This window comes from Sphaeramia orbicularis, chromosome 12 (assembly GCF_902148855.1).
Source record: "Sphaeramia orbicularis chromosome 12, fSphaOr1.1, whole genome shotgun sequence".
Taxonomy (NCBI): Eukaryota; Metazoa; Chordata; class Actinopteri; order Kurtiformes; family Apogonidae; genus Sphaeramia; species Sphaeramia orbicularis.
Window position 1 is genome coordinate 7,311,607 of NC_043968.1, and position 13,572 is coordinate 7,325,178.

Sequence of the window (13,572 nt, forward strand, 5' to 3'; positions counted from 1 at the left end):
ATCTTCTAATTAATCTCCAATTGACCATGAAGTCATAAAACAGTGACTTGAAATTGCTTTTTTTTATCTAACAAATACAATCAATTCTTCCTCACATGTGAAGCTTTGTGAAGCTGCAACCCAGAGACATCTGACACTGTGATAAATGACTCAAATCATTATTAGATAACCAGAGCTGTTGTCCATTCATTTCCTTTTAATTGACTAATCAAATAACTGCTGCAGCTGCAAACAAGGACAAAGGCTCCATGTTCCGGCTGCTCACATATTAACAATTCTTAAAGCTGCAGTAGTTGATGGTTTTTAGCTTCACTCATCTGGGCTGACAAGAGAGCGTTGAAGGAAGAGGAAAATCTGGCATTTTTTAAAGGAATTTTGGCTTAAGCAGCTTCAAGAATTTTGCTAAAAAAAAAAATAATAATAATGGTCAAATTAACCTTTTCAGTGCCAAAATCACAACACAACTGAATGAAACAAACCATAATAACTCCAGACAGAGTTTCCAAATCTTGTTCCCCCTCCCACCAATAGATGGCGGACATGTGCCCCTTCAATCCTAACACCATTTCAGGACATGTTTCTATTCAAAGTGAAGAAGAAAATCCAGTTTAAAGGTGTGGTCCTGAACTGGTTTAGTAAGGAAGTAAAGTTGATTTAGTTTTAGTTTGGATAGATAAGGACAGATTTGGATAAAAAGATACTAAAACTTACTATATTTTACTTTCTATTAATGTTTAAGTTCATTTATTTTAAGGATAAGCTGACAAAAAAAAAAAAAACATAAAGAAAACTTCCATGTGAATATGTTCAAAGTTAAATTTTACGAAAAGTTACTCAATCCAATATGGCCGCCGCCCTGTGATGTCACAATATGCAAATTAGATGAGTACAGTTACTCCCATCGTTAACTTTGGGTCATACCCAATATGTTTCTCATTTACAATATGACTTTATCTCTAAACACTTCCCAGACACAACTTTTTGAAATGTTGATATAAAATTGAATCTTTAAAAAAAAAACAAACCTCCAGTGCCTAAAAGGTTAACAATTCTTAAAGCTGCAGTAGTTGATGGTTTTTAGCTTCACTCATCTGGGCTGACAAGAGAGCGTTGAAGGAAGAGGAAAATCTGGCATTTTTTTAAGGAATTTTGGCTTAAGCAGCTTCAAGAATTTTGCTAAAAAAAAAAATTTAAAAAAAAAATAATAATAATGGTCAAATTAACCTTTTCAGTGCCAAAATCACAACACAACTGAATGAAACAAACCATAATAACTCCAGACAGAGTTTCCAAATCTTGTTCCCCCTCCCACCAATAGATGGCGGACATGTGCCCCTTCAATCCTAACACCATTTCAGGACATGTTTCTATTCAAAGTGAAGAAGAAAATCCAGTTTAAAGGTGTGGTCCTGAACTGGTTTAGTAAGGAAGTAAAGTTGATTTAGTTTTAGTTTGGATAGATAAGGACAGATTTGGATAAAAAGATACTAAAACTTACTATATTTTACTTTCTATTAATGTTTAAGTTCATTTATTTTAAGGATAAGCTGACAAAAAAAAAAAAACATAAAGAAAACTTCCATGTGAATATGTTCAAAGTTAAATTTTACGAAAAGTTACTCAATCCAATATGGCCGCCGCCCTGTGATGTCACAATATGCAAATTAGATGAGTACAGTTACTCCCATCGTTAACTTTGGGTCATACCCAATATGTTTCTCATTTACAATATGACTTTATCTCTAAACACTTCCCAGACACAACTTTTTGAAATGTTGATATAAAATTGAATCTTTAAAAAAAAAAAAAACCTCCAGTGCCTAAAAGGTTAACAATTCTTAAAGCTGCAGTAGTTGATGGTTTTTAGCTTCACTCATCTGGGCTGACAAGAGAGCGTTGAAGGAAGAGGAAAATCTGGCATTTTTTTAAGGAATTTTGGCTTAAGCAGCTTCAAGAATTTTGCTAAAAAAAAAAATTTAAAAAAAAAATAATAATAATGGTCAAATTAACCTTTTCAGTGCCAAAATCACAACACAACTGAATGAAACAAACCATAATAACTCCAGACAGAGTTTCCAAATCTTGTTCCCCCCTCCCACCAATAGATGGCGGACATGTGCCCCTTCAATCCTAACACCATTTCAGGACATGTTTCTATTCAAAGTGAAGAAGAAAATGCAGTTTAAAGGTGTGGTCCTGAACTGGTTTAGTAAGGAAGTAAAGTTGATTTAGTTTTAGTTTGGATAGATAAGGACAGATTTGGATGAAAAGATACTAAAACTTACTATATTTTACTTTCTATTAATGTTTAAGTTCATTTATTTTAAGGATAAGCTGACAAAAAAGCAAAAACATAAAGAAAACTTCAATGTGAATATGTTCAAAGTTCAATTTTACGAAAAGTTACTCAATCTAATATGTCCGCCGCCCTGTGACATCACAATATGCAAATTAGATGAGTACAGTTACTCCCATCATTAACTTTGAGTCATACCCAATATGTTTCTCATTTACAATATGACTTTATTTCTAAACACTTCCAAGATACAACTTTTTGAAATGCTGATATAAAATTGAATCTTTAAAAAAACAAAAAAACAAAAACAAAACTCCAAAATCACAGCATAACTGAATGAAACAGACCATAACTGCAGACAGTCTGATCTGGTCTGCCTTGGCAGAGGTCTGCGCTCTCCGAGTGCTTTTCTAGTCTTCTGTATATTTTTACAATAACACAAAACATCCGTACAAACCATTCACACACACTTTTTTAGTCACCTCACACACAATCAGATTTGTGTAATCAACCGTTTTTAATATAAACTGTAATATTTACATGCACTTTAAATATTTACTCCAAATACAATGATCAATAAATGCGATTATATATTCTTATGAAAACCAATTAACTACAATAATATCTTATTTTATGCGTACTTCTATAATGTTTTATATTTTGTTATTATACACTGTAAAAAAAAAAAAAATCGGTAAAATAACAGAATTTTTACTGTTTATTTTACAGATTTTTCCTGTATTTTTCAGGTACAGGAAAATATCAATGAAATGACCAAACTAGACTGTGATTTTACATGTCAAATGTAAAATAACAGGAAAAAAATGTAACTGTGAATAAAAAAAAAAAAAAAAATCCATTTTTTAAAAGATGTTTTTTTTCCCACAGAAAAAAACAGTTAAAATACATTTGCAAATGTATCATAATTTCACAAATATTTATTTTCTATTCATGAGATTAAACTGTTAATTTAAAGTTTAGTACTGTAAAAAAAAAAATAAAAAAATAAATAAATAAATAAATAAATAAAACGAGATAAAATTACTGACAATTAACTGTAAAAGAAGTATTAGTTCTGTCAGTTGAACCAGACTTGTTTGTTAATTGACAAATATCTTGTGTAATTACGGGAGGTTTCACAACAAAACTGTTGAATAAATGTATTTTTGTGAATGTATAACATGTATAAGCACTGATAAACTGTCCAAATACAGTTTTTATCAGTGGATTGGACAACTGAGTCTCATTGAAAATTATATATATATATATATATATATATATATATATATATATATATATATATATATATATATATATATATACATATATATATATATATATATAGGTAATTTGATTGTTTTAATACATGTAAATATTCTTTATTAAACATTAAAAAGTAAAAAAAAAAAAAAAAAAAAAAAAAAAGCAAAATCTCATGTAAAGTTAGGGTAAAAAACTGCATTTTAATTATGGAAAATTACCAAACTTTTATGAGATGGTTATTTTCCGTTAGTTTACAGTAATTTTTTTGGCACCCGTGCTGCTGGAATAATACCATTTTTTTTTTTACTTTTTTTTTTTTTTTTTTTTTTTTTTTACAGTGTAGTGGATTTATACATCCTTTTAAATGCACAAATTGAAATTGTATGTATAAAATAAGAACCACAAAAAGGACTTTAATAGATATTATATGTATGAATGGTAATGCTGAGACAAAAAAAAAGGTCAAATTAACTAATATTGTACTCGAGTTACTGCGCTGAAGAGAAGTAGAAGGAAGAAAAAAAGGAAGAAGAGGGGAAAAAAACACTGCAAACAGATTCACTGCAAACACCAGCAGGTGAGTGTGTGCTCTCTGTGTGTGTTTTGTGTGTGTTTTGTGCTCCATGTCTGATAGTGCCTGTGCTTTTCTGTATGTGTGGGTTTGTGTCCAACAGCATCCATCACTTTGAGCAGTGATTCCTACCTCCATCATATCTATCAGCCACAGCAGCCTTTCCTACATGAGGGGGAGGAAGGGGGTGAGGGGTGGGGTGGTGGTGGTGGGGGGGGATCAGTGAGGCAGTTAGCGTGGAAGAAAAGCACAAGCTATCAAACATCAGGTGAGAGACTTTTCAATCTCAACAGAAAGGCGGTGAAACGTGTCCCTGTTCAGCTCCACAAAGTCCCGACCGGAGCGGGGTCTTTTTTCGACAGAATCTGTTGTATCTCATGAAAATATATCACAACTTTGTCTCCAAACACCCGCACAGACACAGATGGAAGAACCAGCCGAGCGGCGTCGAAACAGAGAGAAAAATGTCAGAGACAAAAGAGTAATTCTCAGGTCCGCTGATCAAAATCACCTGTAGGAGGCGGAACTTTTCACAGCAGCTGAAGCTGGGCACAAACCTGAAGATGAGCTGAAACATACGGAGTGTTCTGTGTGCTTTCCTCTGATGCAGACACTGTCACAGCAGATTCATGTGAACAGCTGATGTGGAGATTTGGCACTGGTGTTATTTGGGCACACATGGTGTTTGATATTCTGTTCATGCTTTCTTATATTCATCATTTAATAGGTCTTATGTATACTGAACAAAAATATAAATGCACAACTTTTGTTTTTGCTCCCATTTTTCATGAGCTGAACTCAAAGATCTAAAACTTTTTCTGTGTACAAACAAGGTTTATTTCTCTCAAATATTGTTCACAAATCTGTCTAAATTTGTGTTAGTGAACACTTCTCCTTTGCTGAGATAATCCATCCACCTCACAGGTGTGGCATATCAAGATGGTGATTAGACAGCAGGATGTTTGCACAGGTGTGCCTTAGGCTGGCCACAATAAAAGGCCACTCCAAAATGTGCAGTTTTATCACACAGCACAATACCACAGATGTCACAAGTTTTGAGGGAATATGAAATCGGCATGCAGACTTCAGGAATCTCCACCAGAGCTTTTGCCTGTGAATTGAATGTTCATTTCTCTACCATAAGCCATCTCCAAAGCTGTTTCAGAGAATTCATGAAGAAGACTGTGCGAGGAAAATGGTGGTCACACCAAATACTGACTGGTTTTCTGACGCCCCCCCGGACCTCCCAATACAGTAAAAGTGCACATTTTAGAGTGGCCTTTTATTGTGGCCAGCCTAAGTCACACCTGTGCAATAATCCTGCTGTCTAATCAGCATCTGGATCTGCCACACCTGTGAGGTGGATGGATTATCTCAGCAAAGGACAAAGGAGAAGTGCTCACTAACACAGATTTAGACAAATTTATGAACAATATTTGAGAGAAATAGGCCTTTTGTGTACATAGAAAAAGTTTTAGATCTTTGCGTTCAGCTCATGAAAAATGGGAGCAAAAACAAAAGTCGTGCATTTATATTTTTGTTCAGTGTATGTTATTTTATTGTAGTTTTGTTTGTTTTGTATTTTTTTCTCTCTCTCTTCTGCCCAGTTTTACTCACTTCTGGTCGTAGTTATTGTTTCCATTATAATTATCACCATTAGGGTGGTCCAACAATCCTGGTAAAAAATACAGTTTCAGATAACCTCAATCAGAACCCTGCATTAGGTTTTGGCATTCAAAAGATGATTTAGGTGGACCACATCAGTCCAGTTCTGAGGTCTCTACACTGGCTCCCTGTCTCTCAGAGAATAGACTTTAAAATTCTCTTCCTAGCATATAAAGCACTGAATGGTTTAGGCCCAAAATCCATCAGAGACCTTCTAGCCCAGTCTGAACCATCCAGACCCCTCAGGTCATCTGGTGCAGGTCTGCTCCGGGTTCCAAAAGTCAGAACTAAACATGGAGAATCAGCGCTCAGTGTCTATGCTCCGTATATCTGGAACAAACTACCAGAAAATATCAGGTCTGATATCTGAGAGTCTGAGTTCTTTTAAGTCCAGGTTAAAGACTCACCTGTTCACTGCCGCCGTTGACTAAAAGGCTTTTGACTTTTTCAATTTTATATTCTCTTTTGAAACTCTGCACTGCAACTCTTACTTTAATATGTGTGTGTTTTTATTTTTTTTTAATTTTATGTGTTGTTTTCTTACTTGCTGTTTTTAATCACCTTTTACATGTTTCTTTTATAGCGTTTTAAATGTGTTTCTTTTATTTCATTGTCCTGTGTGAAGCACCTTGAATTGCCTTGTTGCTGAAATATGCGATACAAATAAACTTGCCTTGCCTAGGAAAAAATGTGGAAGAAAAAGGAGATGTTTTCGAGGTTGCACAAGTTGTTGGAAGTTTCCTGGAAATGGACTAATTGTTCATTTTCAGCAGAGCCGAGCTGACCTGTAAGAGAAGAGCAGTACTATCCAAACCAAGGTTTGAGTGATTCAGCTAGAAATATTTGTATGAAGTAAGGCATATACCAGGTGAATTTACTGGAATTTTATAGCATCTGAAGAACATGGAATGCTGCAGTTCCTTCTCTTTGTGGCAAGCCTCTACATCAGAGCATGGTTTGAAGCCCCATCACCAGTGAAAGTCCCTGCAAATGATTTGGCATTCCTTAACTCTTTCGGTGCCAGACAGTTAAGGGGCTAATAAGCCTTAAAAGTGCCACAGAATTTGGCCGTTTTTCAGTATTTCGCGTCGTTTTTATAATCGAAGTCTGAATCGTCATCAGAACTCATTTTCTAGCAGATGGGACTGTTTTGACAGATCGCTGTGTTTACGATATTACTACAAAATGGCCATCTAATTTGCATATGATTTCATTCATAAATTCATTCATAAAATTTCCCAAGCTGAAAACGAAACGCGAGCTCTTCCTTGGTCAAAAACCGCTCGGTAACATCCGACCGATTGCTACTTAGATTCAAAATGCACCGGACACAGCCGATTCATTATTGATCATAATTTGCAAGAAGATTTGAAAGAACGTCATCGAAATGTGAGAAAGAAATGGGGGTGGATGGTTTGTTTGTACACAAATATGGCGTGTTCTCAAAAGCCGATCTGATCGGCCCGTGGCACTTTAAAGGTTGTATTCGTAAAGCTGATTTAATCGGCCCACGGCACTGAAAGAGTTAAAAAGCTGTGTTAAGTGTTAGTGGGTTTTTTTAAATTCTGTAATGGGCTGTGTCATTTGTGATTCTGTTGTATTTTTGTAGTTTTTTTTCTGTTCTCTTCCTTGTGTGGGTGTGTTCTGTTTTTCCTCCAACAGATAATGGTTGATTGAGGATGAGCTGCAGGAGTGGTGTTGGTCTGCTGGCTGCAGCTGATTGGTGCTTCAGAGATGAGCTGGGAAATTTAAAGCCAGATCTTCCTTCCTCCCATGAGACTCCTCATTCCATCCCATCCCATCCCACGCCCCCCCGTCTGTGCAGACCAGCCTTTTATAATTTTCGTGAGAACTTTGTGAAATCAGCTATATAAGGAGGGAATCTTTTCTTTAAGTTTTTTGTTAGGTAAGATTGATGTATTTCGGTTTCCTTCGTGTCTGTGTTTGTAGATTATTATGATTCCCTACCTGATTTAATTTTTCTTTTTTTGTAAATAAATATCTCATATAGCAGTGGCGTGGTTGCTGGTCATTTTGTTAATTTGCTCCTGTTTGTTAAGGGACATGGAGGGAGGGGAGTCTCACACCATGTTGCGTCTCGGCAACCCCTCGACCGAGCGTAACATGAATTGGGGGCTCGTCCGGGATGAACATTCAGTTGTCAAGAAACCTGCCTTAACAGCTTTGGGCCCACATCTGTGGTACTGGAGTGAAGAACTGGTTGTGGTCCATTCTGTGACTCCAGTGTGACACCAGAGCAGAAGCAGCTGATGGTCGACAACATGATGTTAAATGCAGGTTCTTTGGGTTCCACTAAAGCGTTGGGATGTCCTTAATCAAGCAGATTGTGAAGGGAAGCAGATCAGGGCTTTTGTCCCCACCAGCACCATGCGTTTGTTTGAACCTTTGGATCTGCCACAAACATTCTGAACAGTTCCTCCAGTAGACTGGGCTGATGATGCAGACTTTCAGAAGGAGGAGAAAACTGGGCATTCCACTAAAGTTGTCAGTGATGTCACTGACAGAGGGGCGGAGCTTATTCCAGACTTCAACTGTAGCCGAACAAAAAATGCACATCACAAACAGTACTGGCAACAAGTTGTCAAAGAACACAGGAACATTTTTTATAATTTCAATAAAGCAACAGTGGTTGCTGGACTTTCTAAGGAACATTTTTATATGAGTCGCAGTTTGATTTTGAGAATAAAATTACAAATTATTCTAATCTGCCTTATTCATTTGGCTAGTTCTGTTATAGTATATAGAGCAATCTGCACATGTCTTGTGCAACCTCTAAATATTAATTAATTTGCATAAAATTTGGACCAAAGTAATTTGGCCAGATATGGAACCAAATGCAGGGTTCGAATCCAGAGAATCTGAAAAAAATTTTTTGGACCACCCTACTCACCATGGTTGTTACTGTTTGTATTGTTGATATTTTCTTGGGAGGGTCTTCACCACCTTCTTCCTTCTTGCTCACACAACACTTACGCCAATACAAATGTGGAATAAAAAAATCCAATGTAGGCGGCTTTCACTTATTTTTATCACTTCACCCACAGTTTTTTCTGACGTGACTTTTCTCATGCCTCAGCTGACAATGGTGTGTCAAATATTAAAGTTTAAGAAAACGTAAAACTCCAAGAAAACTCCAGTTATCAGGGAGGCATCAAGCATTCATCAGGAAGTCACGACAAAAGACGACACATGTAAGTTCACGGTTAAAAAAGAGACAGTGCCTTTGAGTTTGTCTATATGTAACACCTGAAATTGGCTCCCTGTGAGGTCAGGATGCACTCCATCTCAAGTCACTTTGACAATAAGTCTTTTTGAGAACAGGTAATGACAAGAATCCCCACAAACCACACACTACACGACTTTATCTGCTCATTTTAAAGCACAGGTGTCAAACATGCGGCCCAGGGGCCAAAACCAGCCCATCAAAGGGTCCAATTTGGCCCATGGGATAATTATGTGAAATGCAAAAATTACACTGAAGATATTAACAATCAAGGATGTTCAAATCATTTTAGGTCAATTCAATCTGAAGTGGGTCAGAGCAGTAAAATACTATCATAATATCCTATAAATAATGAAAAAAGCTACTTTTTTTCTCTTTGTTTCAGTGTATACAAATTAAAATTACACAAAAATGTTTACATTTACAGACTAGCCTTTTACAAAAAATGTGAATAACCTGAACACATAAGAACAGCCTGAAATGTCTTCAGAAGTATGTGGAATTGTACCAATATTCTGTCTGTTACTCAATGTTTTGTGTATTTGTAGATCCACTGTGATCTATAAGTTGTGACACAGATGTATAAATGATAAACGATGGTGCAATATTGTTAAAATTGCACTTATTTTTCTTAAGGATTTTCAGGTCGTTCATATATTTTTATGTTATGTTCAAGTCAAGGTTATTATTGTTAACGAAAACTAATGAAATGATGAAAACTAGAATTGAAAAAAACATTTTTGTTAACTGAAATAAATAAAAACTATAATTAAAAGGAAAAAAAAAAAGATAACTAACTGAAACTGTATTGTGTGCTTATAAAACTAAGTACAGTAAAACGGATAAAAATTATGGATAAAATTCCCTTCGTTTTTGTTTTTGTCAGTGTCAGATTGATACGAAATTGATTTATTTCACTCTAGCAATTTTAGCTGTCAGCACCAATATGACACTTCACAGTCCATCATTTAGTTTAGAATCGTCTTCTGGTCTGATCTGTACCTGGAAACATGGCGACTAAAGCAGCAGAGTGCTGTCTGGGATTTATGTGAATATGATGGTGAAGAAGAGAAAAAATATGAAAAAACTAAAACTAAGCATTTAGAAAAAAACAAAAACTAATAAAAAAAATTAGCAAACCTGCTCTAAAAACTAATGAAAACTAACTGAATTAGAGAAAAAAAAAAGTCAAAACTAAATAAAACTAAACTAGAATGAAAAATCCAAAACTATTTGAACCTTGGTTCAAGTACAGTTTGTAGATGTAAACATTTTCATTACGGAACTTTACTTTTTTCACTAAAAAACATAGAGAAAACTTTGGAGCTGATATTATTTATAAGTTTTTATCCTAATATTTTACTGGTCCGGCCCACTTTATACCATATTAGGCTGCATGTGGCCCCTGAACTAAAATGAGTTTGACACCCCTGTTCTAAAGTGACTGTGATGTCCAAAGCACCTTGAAAATCAGCCCGACAGTCATTAAGTCTGTGCCCAGCTTGAGAATAGCCTTAAATAAAGCAGGAGGAGAACGTTGGAGGATAATGGTTTTGACGTCTAAAGTGAAAAAATGACTTTGAAACTGATTTTTAGTCCAATTCTTTGTCTTTAAATCCATAAGCTGCTGGGTTTTCTGTGATTGCTGTAGTCTATAGTCCATAGATTTATAAGATTCTGGTAATGACAAGAGGAGAGAGAAAAGAGGAGAAACACTGCAGAGCACACACTGCCATAAACTGAAAATAGAACCAACGCCCCTGTGTGTCAGCGCCATGTTCTATTAAGAATCAACACCAAGTTGAATTTGTGAGGTTGTCAGGTTCTGTCTCTGTTAGGCCCAATCCCAATTCACCTCTTAGCCCCTCCCCCTTACCCCTCCCCCTTGGCACTACCCCTTGAAACAGAGCTGCAAAGGGGTAGGAGTTGAAACATTCTCCTGTGAAATGGTCCAACCCTTCCACACCTGTTACATCATCAGCAGTCATCGATGACGCTAATAAGGTTCATTTTGTCTTCTGTTTATGTAATTATACTTTTCTTTTTTTCTTTTGTTCAGACAAGGTATAGTTTTTAGATGTTACCTGCTTGACAGTTTCGACTGTGACTCCAGTCTTCCTCAGAGGCATCATCCGACGTGCTGCTGACGTTAAAGAACAACAAAAAGAATGCGAAAAGGAGACAGTGGGCGATCCACACGGACTCAAAAGGAAAAGGCAGAACAGGAGAACCTAAAATCAGCCATCACAGACCACTGCAGAAGACACAAGCACATCATGGACTGGGACAAAGGCACAGTCAGAACATCTGAAACTAACAAACTCAAACTCAAACAGTGGCGGCTGCCCTCAAACTCTGTTTTTTCACCCTATCCCCCAAATCCTACCAAATCCATGGAAAAAGTACCAGCATGTGTCCACGTGTAATGTATGAAAACTGTACGACATCTTATATTTGTGCTTTGCATTATCCTCTGTTCTTCGCTGCAAATTTCAAAGAAAAGGGTTCTGTGGTGGCGCACCAGCTAGGAGCAGCGGCCCGATGTCCCTGATCATCGATCTCAATTTCATTTGATGTATTCTGTGCTGTCAAATGACAATAAAGGCAATTCTGATTCTGATGTTGGTTCAAGGAGGCGATAGAGATCAGGAAGTGGGCGAGCGGCACCACCAACCGGGACGAGGGGGCGTACACCCTCTCACACACCTGGGATTCCCTCCTCCCGTGACCACCCAAGGCGGAGGAGGCGCGGTCGGCTCGACGGGCTCTGATTGGTCCGTCGAGCCGACCAGCTGATAAATGACACGTCAGCAACACGTCAGATGGCGCTTCTGAGGAAGACTGGAGTCACAGTGGAAACTGTCAAGCAGGTAACATCTAAAAACTATACTTTGTCTGAACAAAAGGAAAAAAAGAAAAGCATAGTTATTGATGACGCTATAAACAGATGCGACAAGTTTGTTTCCAAAAGTATTCATCATGTAACTGTAAGGTAGTGTATATGTTATGCCAATAGATGGCGCTTTTACACCACAGTTTCATCTTAAACTCCTGTTTCGGTAGTGCTTTTTTGGTCCTTCTGTTACCCCGTAGGGTTGGTACTGGTAGTTTACGGCGCCATGTTTTCTTTAGTACACTGTACCACCCCACAGGTAAGCTACGTTATTTGCACTGACTGTTTAAACCATAAAATTATCAAAGATTTCGGCACTTTAAAGTACGTTTGGTGAGTTATTGTGTAAGTTGAAGTGCAAGAGGATTTACATCTGAATGATCTGTGGAGTTAATACCTTTATAATTGAAGTGAGCACAACTTTCACTGGTTGCCTGTTAAAATTTCGTTCGGAGGTCTGATTTGGTCTTAAGATGTTTTAGCTTTTACTTATGGTGTTGCACCTGTGCTTTTGTTATGTAAAAACACTGATTTAGTATGCTGTCTCACCCTACAGATGATTACTGGACAAAATAAACGGTCCCGCCACGATTCTGAACTCCTCTCCATCTCGTTTCCTATGGACTGCACCCCCGCTAGCATCCCATAAACACACACACAACGCAGAGCCACGTAGCTGCGGCGGTGTACGAAACCCAGGCCGAGGGACAGGGAGAGAGATAGGGCTACATAACCATCTGTTCCATGGGCTTTGGTCATGTTTTTGCATCTATCAACTATAAACCACAGAAATGCAATCTATAACACACTGAAACGGAATTAAATGGTCGATCAAATGATTAAGTTGTTTACAAAGAAAGCACGTACATTTGTGTGTTTCTTTCATCACACCGCTACACTTTCTTGCTGTGTTTACCTCCATCTTGCCGACGATTTGAACAGAATTATGGGAAATTTCTCCTACCCCTCCATTCGTAGTGTGGTCCTGGAACATCACCGTTTCAAGGACTATACAGCCCTCAGCCTTAGCCCTTCCCCTCCGACTAATCGACAATCGGGACAACACTAGCCCTTCACGTGTACGCACAAAACAGTGGGGTAGGGGTAAAGGGGCGGGGCCAAGGGGTGAACTGGGATTGGGCCTTAGAGTCTTGTGGTCTGGATGCAGGAGATCAATCTCCCAATAGAAGTGGGCGGTACTTTCACTGGAGGAGAACTCAACTAATTCAGTCCAAGTCCATCAATAGGAAATATATTGATATCTGGAATCATTTACATGTTATAAAACATCAACATATGGACCATTATAAGTAAAGACAAACCATCAATATTGGAAAAAAAATTTAAAAATCTAAATTTCTCAAAACTTTCTGGACATTGTCACAAGGAAGCTACATATAAAATTGGAAATGAATCTGATCATTAGTTTCAGAGAAAAAGATTGTTGAAATCTAGACTTAGGTGACCTTGACTTTGACCCTTTAAGGTCACTCAAGGTCAAAGGCAACAAATGAAAGTCAATATATGACTTCCTATCAGTGCTCAGTAGTAACTATATTAATATCTGTAACCATTTCCATGTTATGAAGCATCAAAATATGGACCATTAGAAGTAAAAGCTAATTGTTAATATTTTAAAA

General features: G+C 37.0%; 1 protein-coding gene across 1 annotated transcript in view; it reads right to left on the reverse strand.

Annotated features, from left to right (window-relative positions):
* whrna (whirlin a) overlaps nucleotides 1-13,572 on the reverse strand; it is a 585,387-nt gene that overhangs the window by 52,282 nt on the left and 519,533 nt on the right.